The sequence below is a fragment of the Acanthisitta chloris genome, unplaced genomic scaffold, assembly GCF_000695815.1.
Source record: "Acanthisitta chloris isolate BGI_N310 unplaced genomic scaffold, ASM69581v1 scaffold22292, whole genome shotgun sequence".
Taxonomy (NCBI): Eukaryota; Metazoa; Chordata; class Aves; order Passeriformes; family Acanthisittidae; genus Acanthisitta; species Acanthisitta chloris.
In genome coordinates this window covers 44,390-51,110 of record NW_008661345.1, presented here as the reverse complement: position 1 = coordinate 51,110, position 6,721 = coordinate 44,390, and positions in this window count along the sequence as shown.

Here is a 6,721-nt window from a genome sequence, read left to right as displayed (position 1 = left end):
TCCTGTCTTCTGGCCTCTCCTGATGGGTGGGTGGAGGTGGGAAGCTGTGGAATGGGAAGTGACCTCCATCTGTTGGCTCCTCACTGAGGAACATAGTTGTGTGAGAGGCCCTTAGATGAAGCAAAACCTCTTACATTGGTGCATTGTCCTCAGGTGTCTCTTGATCCATGATGGTCATGGTCAGGGAGAACAGAGGGAGAAACCACAGCAGCATGCTGCAAATGTGAGTACTCCTGGGACAGGCTATGGGAGTCACAAGCACAAAAATAATGATCAATTTGGGGAAAGCCATTCTCTAGGAATGAATTTGGGGCCACACGCAAATTCTTCTTGGACCGATGCCCAAGAGAGAGCTAGAGAACAGGGCTTGCAGGACCATGCCATAGATCCCTATTGTTTTGGTTTAGCAAGTTCTTTCCTACTCCATGCTGACATCCAGTGAGTCTTCCCAGGAAAACCAGAGCATTCAAACCACATTCTTCCTGCTACTCTCCCATGTGAGAGCAGCTCCCATTGCCCTCCACCTTAGGCCCTTGCTCATGTGTCTGGAGGGTGGGGGGGCCCTGGCTGGGATCACCATTTGTTCCCACTGGGGCCACCAGTCTTGACTTTCCCAGGGGTGCAGTATGGAGTCCAAGAGAACAGGCAGTGAGGCAAGAGACTGCATGGGAGTCTATGAGGTCCTGCAACATCTTCAAGGGATGGAAGAGGCTATTTTCTGTTGGAGCAAATCCAGAGAAGGCTATGAAGATGATCAGAGGGCTGGAGCACCTCTCCTGTGAAGACAGGCTGAGAGAGCTGGGGTTGTTCAGCCTGGACAAGAGAAGGCTCCAGGGAGAACTTAGAGCACCTTCCAGTACATAAAGGGGCTACCATAGAGCTGGAGAGATACTTTTGACAAGGATATTTAGTGATGGGACAAGGGGTAATGGCATTAAACTGCCAGAGGGCAGGTTTAGATTCAATCTTGAGAACAAAGTCTTCTACTGTGTGGGTAGTGAGGCACTGGCACAGGTTGCTCAGAGAAGCTGTGGCTGCCCCATCCCTGAAAGTGTTCAAGGTCTGGTTGGATGGGGCTTTGGAGCAACCCGGTCTAGTGGAAGGTGTCCTTGCCCATGTCAAGGGTGTTGGACTCGGTGAGGTCTAAGGTCCCTTCCAACCCAAACCATTCTGTGATTCTATGATGTCAGTGGCCGAGACGATTATTGCACTAATTACTACTGTAGCATCCTAAATAATTAATAGCCATAATTAATTATATGGACCCAAGAGAGCAGAAACAACTTTTGTGGTGGCTGTAACCCCTCCCTCCCTTGAGCACTGCTCACTCCAGAACCTCTCTGCAGTGTTTTGTCTCCCTTAATGTTTAAATTACTTGAGCAATTTGGGGTTTCCTCTGTTTCCCCATGGGACTCCTCTTTCTCTGCTCTAATTATAACACCACAGCAGCTGTTATGGCCCACAAACAAATACAGGTCCTCTGTAGCTGGAATGAGTTAAGGTTTATATAATCATGTGAAGATTTGAGAGCTGAAAAGCCTTTCACTGTGCACCACATTAATCATTTAAAAGAAGCCTGACTGATGATTTTTGCATGTGTGTGGTTGTTTTCTTTTTTCTCCACTCCCTATGGAGTCCAGCTGTTGTTGCCTATACTTGGTGTGCTCAGCATCAGCCAAGCCATTGCCAAAGCCAAAACCACTTCTGAAAACTCATGTTCACATTAATCTGGTGATGCAGTCAGGCAAGTCATGGACTGTGCTGGTAGCAAAGCAGCATACCGGACCTCTGATGAGGATGTGTAGAAATTTTGCTTGTTAATGTTATGGTATAAGAAGACTTACACTGAAAGGACATGGTCATTTCCAAATTATAGCTGGCAGCTGAGGCACAGAGACACAAAGCAATGCTGACACAGACACATGGGAAGTCTAATCAAGAGCATAGCACTGACCTGCTCTTTGGCTGAGGATGGAGATGTCCTCTTCCAAACTGTGTTAATGCCAGGAGTTTGTCCTCTTATTGCCCCTTTTGGACATGCTGTGGAAGCAGTGGCATCATGGTTAAGTCAAGCTATGAACTCAAACTTTGAAGCTATTTTCTCTGCTGTTGCCTGAACACTGGGCCTCAACAGCAGGTATCCTTCACACAACTAGCAGCAGAAGAAAACTGTTGTCCATAGCCTAAGTTGTTTACCAGCATCATCCCTCATTCCCTTCCCTTCTGTGACTGCTCCAGCAGACCATTAACAGCCCAGCAATATGCAGGAGCACAGATCAAACTGGGGCACAGTTTGCTCTGTGTGGAGCTACAAATGTAGCTTGGTTCCAGGTGACAGGCTTATACGACCTCATATCTATAAAACCCGATCTTAAACATGCAGCACTCATTCATTTGAAAAACCTCACATAGACATAAACCCCAGAGTTCAAAAACTGCAACGTTTCAGAAACAGGGGAGGGAAAAAATAGCCGTGAGTTTTTAGGTTAAAATCCAGAAATATTTGACTGTGGTTTTGCAGATGTGATTTTCATGCTGCCTCCAGGATGAACATTGGAAGGCACAGTTCGACACCTCTGCTGCCACCATCCTCCTTCCAAGCCCCTAAGCATGGCTCATGATAATGAGATTTAAGGATATGAAAAAGTACTAGAAGAGCCAAGGAAAGATAATCAGGGTTAGTGTGCAAACAATGAGGGAAAAGGCTGAGTTGGGCATGGGGGGGGAGGGTGGCTATGGACCAGGTGGCTGAAATTCCACCTTCTAGACTCAACATTATGGCAAATCCAGTCTTCTGGATGAAGATGTGGACTGTTTTAGTAATGAAGACATTTGGGTTAGAAACAGAAGCTGAGAAAACAAGGGGACTTGCTCAGGTCTATAGGTAGAAATGCTCTGGGTAATTCATGTCCTAGACCTTTTGGTTTGAAAGCACCTCAGCAGGTATAGGCAGGTATTCCTACAGTAACTGCATGGGACGGTGCCTTCTGGCCCCAGACAAAGGCACTACAATTAAGGAAAAAAAGGAAAAAAATGTCAGCTTTTTCTCCTGGTCGTGCTTAATGCCCAAGATGTCTGGTGCAGTGCTCTCTTGCTCTTTGGTGGATGGTCTGTGCTGCACAGTGACAGCCCTCACCTGGGTGGAAACACTAAGCTCTGGCATGCAGGGGCTGGCTTAGCTGACTGTAACCCGGGGGAACAGATGGCACTGCCTGATAAATGCAGACTGTCCCCCCCTTCCCCACTCTTTCTGCTGCAAATTGAGGACTTAAAAAGGATTGATGGGGCTAACAACAACCTCATCTAGGAAGACTTTTTTTGGGATTAATGACTAGTCCCTGGGGAAATGTTTAATGGTCCAAAGAGATCGGCAGTCTCAAGCCAGTTTATTAATCAGCTGGGGCTAAGGCCATTATCCCTTAAAGGCTCAGCTTGTGGGGGCAGAGCAGTCAAGGGGTGGCAGTGATCCATCTCTGCAGAGGAACAAACCAAAGAAAGTGAGGAGATCCCTGGAATCCAGTACACAAACTCACTGATCTGTCAGAGCCTAAGATTTAGCAAGGAAATGCAAAGAGAAGAGAGAGTGATAGGCTTGTTTCATTTACGCCTGGTACACTGCAACCCATCGCACTCCCTCCTGGCTGCAGCAGCTCTCGAACAAGCCCATGGGCTTCCAGCCAGCTTTGTCTCTAGCAGTGGCTACTAGACATCACTAAACCCTGTGCCGTGGCCTGGACAGTTGGGTACTACTATCAGGAGAGGAAATTTATTTCTAACTCCTTGTTCAGAGATCAGGTTTCTGCCCTGGAGCATGAAAACTGAGGTTCTTATTATTTTTATCACAGCAAGTCAAAGCACAGAAGCTATTCTTATTCATATAAATGTCTAATCCTACTCTGATTCCTTCTAAGCTGTTGCATTTGCTTTGATTACTTTTTCCAGTTATAGCTAAAATAAATTTTTAGTATAATAATCTGTCTTTACAATACAGCAGTCCCTGAGATGAGGAGATGTGGCATGGAGCAGGTCCTGCTATGGACCCTCTCCCATCTCAGGGCCCAGGAAAATCTTGGCTGTGTCCTAGCCACCCTGGAGAAGTTAGATGCTCTTTGTATGGAGCAAGGGGCTTGTGCTATTCCTGGACTGCCTGGGGTCTCAGTGCCTCAGTCTAGTTATTTCCTCTTCAATTTAGACCCTTTAGGGGTCATATATAGCAGCATATCCAAATGCAGCATAGGTATAAGGACATTTCCTGGGGCCTGGTGTGGGTGAGCAGTAGGATCACTGGGGGAGGAGACTTGCTCCCAGGTACTGGAGGTCTCTGGAGCAATTTTCGACCTCCTTCATGCAGTGGGACTGGGTAGGAGCCACTGACTTGCTCTGGCCAGGCTTGGGTCTGAGAAATATCACAGCAAGCTGCTATGGGTGGCTTGGGGTCAGTAGGCTTTTAATTGCTTGAAAGCAAGGTCCCTTGCTTTATCCTCACAGTCTGTTTTAAGCAGCCAACAGAGTCTGATCTTCTGAGGAGAGTTCTGGCTTTGCTCTAGAATCTGATCACAGTGAGAATTTTTTTCTGTTCTGATACGTTTCTATGTGGCTAAAAATCTATTTTATTTTTGGACCTTTTTCCTTCAGTTTTCTTTTTTTTTTCTGTGCTTGCTCCATCCAAAGTCGTGAGCTACATATGACAGCAGGTGACTTCCCTGCATTTATCAGCTGCCTTTTTGAGTAAAAGTTCTTCTAAACTAATATTCTCTTTTCTTCTTTCTTCCCGCAAATGCATGCATCAGCCAAATACATTTCTGCTCCCGTGGGACCCTTATGCCTGCAGAGTTTGGACCTCTGGGTGGCCCAAGATAGTAAAAGCCAGCATGCCCCATACACTCCAGTGATCCAGCCTGAACAAACATCTCATACAGCACTGCTGGTCTCTCCTCCTGACTTGGTGTTTTCAAGAGACACTGAGACAAACTCTCCCCTGGAGAGGTGCTCAACGAACCAGCAGGTGAAAGCTGTTACTGAAAGATGTAGTTGGTGTCAGAAAGTCGGTGTTTTTGTGTGTATGTGGCTTAGGGAACAAACAGGGCAAGAAATTTCCTGTGTGCTTGGATGGTTTCTGCACAACACTTAATACAGATTTCCAGTTTGCAAGGGCAGTAACCTAAATGTAATGAATCACAGAGCAGAAAGAAGGTAGCAGACACCAGGGACAAGATGAGTTCATGGAGTTCCCTTTCTGGAGTGCCATGCCTGGACCTCACTGCTTTTTAACCATCTTTTCACAAGTAGGATGGCCTGTGTGGACTCGTATTTCTGTACTTCTGGATCATATTTCTGAACTCTTGGATCCCAAGAATTCCAAACTAGATGTTTCTATGGCTTTAGCGAATGAACGATGGGGATCATTGTGTAGCATGCTGGGATTCTATAAGATCAATACAAACTTGGTTCTGAGACTTTGTAGCATAACTTTATGCCACTAGTTCAGCTTCAGAGGTGACAGTTCTGGGTGGTCTTGCTTTTTATGGCTGTAGTGACTCATGCTATTAAGTCCAATAACAATGTTGGCAAGCCAACACATGGACCTACCACTGAAATTAATCCTGTATAAAGTGTGCTGGGTTCTGATTCCTGAAGGCCAAGGACTGTAACAACTGGGGGAGCTGTAGGAGCCAACAAATAAGTTCTTTACATGAGCTTGAAGTCTCTGGGCACCAAGTGGAAGTGGAAGAGCAGAGTTTCATCACATTATGTATGCTGGCCCTACTTGGATCTTCCCTTAGAGCAAATTCTGAGGTTTCCTGGGAGATGAAGAACACATTAAGAAAACCATGTTAAAAATATGCTGAGCTATGTCTCAACCTGCCAAGTTTTCCCCTAATATATACATATATACTGGTACTGAATTTATATTCAGGTCCTAAACACTGCAGTAATGTTGGTTCCTAAAGTCCACATGGAATGGTGACCCTATAACCCCTAACCCAGCACCATTTATTAAGGGCTTATCTGAAGTCTCTGTAGCAAACATTTCAGTCTCTTCAGCCAGGGAGAAGTGCGTTACTTTGTGAATATCAATGCAGCTCAAATAAAACTTATCTCAAGGACAAATGTATTTGTTCTGAAAATTTGGCCAAAGAAATCAGAAATGGTTCTTTGAAATATTTCAACCTAGAGCAAGATTTAATCTTCCTTTTTGAGCAGTGCAAGTTGGTGATCAAGCCATAATTTGAAGTATGTGGTAGGACACAGCAAAATCAATGCCATTGGAAATGCCTCATGGTTTGGACACATGGGTCTGAAGACTTGACAAAAACATGTTCTCTGTTTTACAGATGTGAGACCATTTTCCTTTCTAATACATGTAACCACCCTAGATTGTTTTGCACAGATCACAACTGCTCTTCTCTTCCTTTTGACGAATGCACTTGTTTGGTTTATTTTGTTTGGTGGTCGATTTGGTTGTGGGTTTTTTGTTGGTTTGGTGTTCCTTTCTTGGGGGTGAAGGGACAGATCTTATTAGGCATAATGGTGAGTCTTTTGGGAAAGGGATAGTTATTTTATCTCATGTGTTTGGCATATCTGGGCCATCAATCTCAGAAGAGCATATACAAGGTGCCTAAAGTAGAGCAATACAAAGATGCAATTGCTGTTTTCTCCCTTCACTTATGTGAAATCACAGCAAAAGTCTTGCTGTGTTTAAAAATCCTCTTTTCTCCTC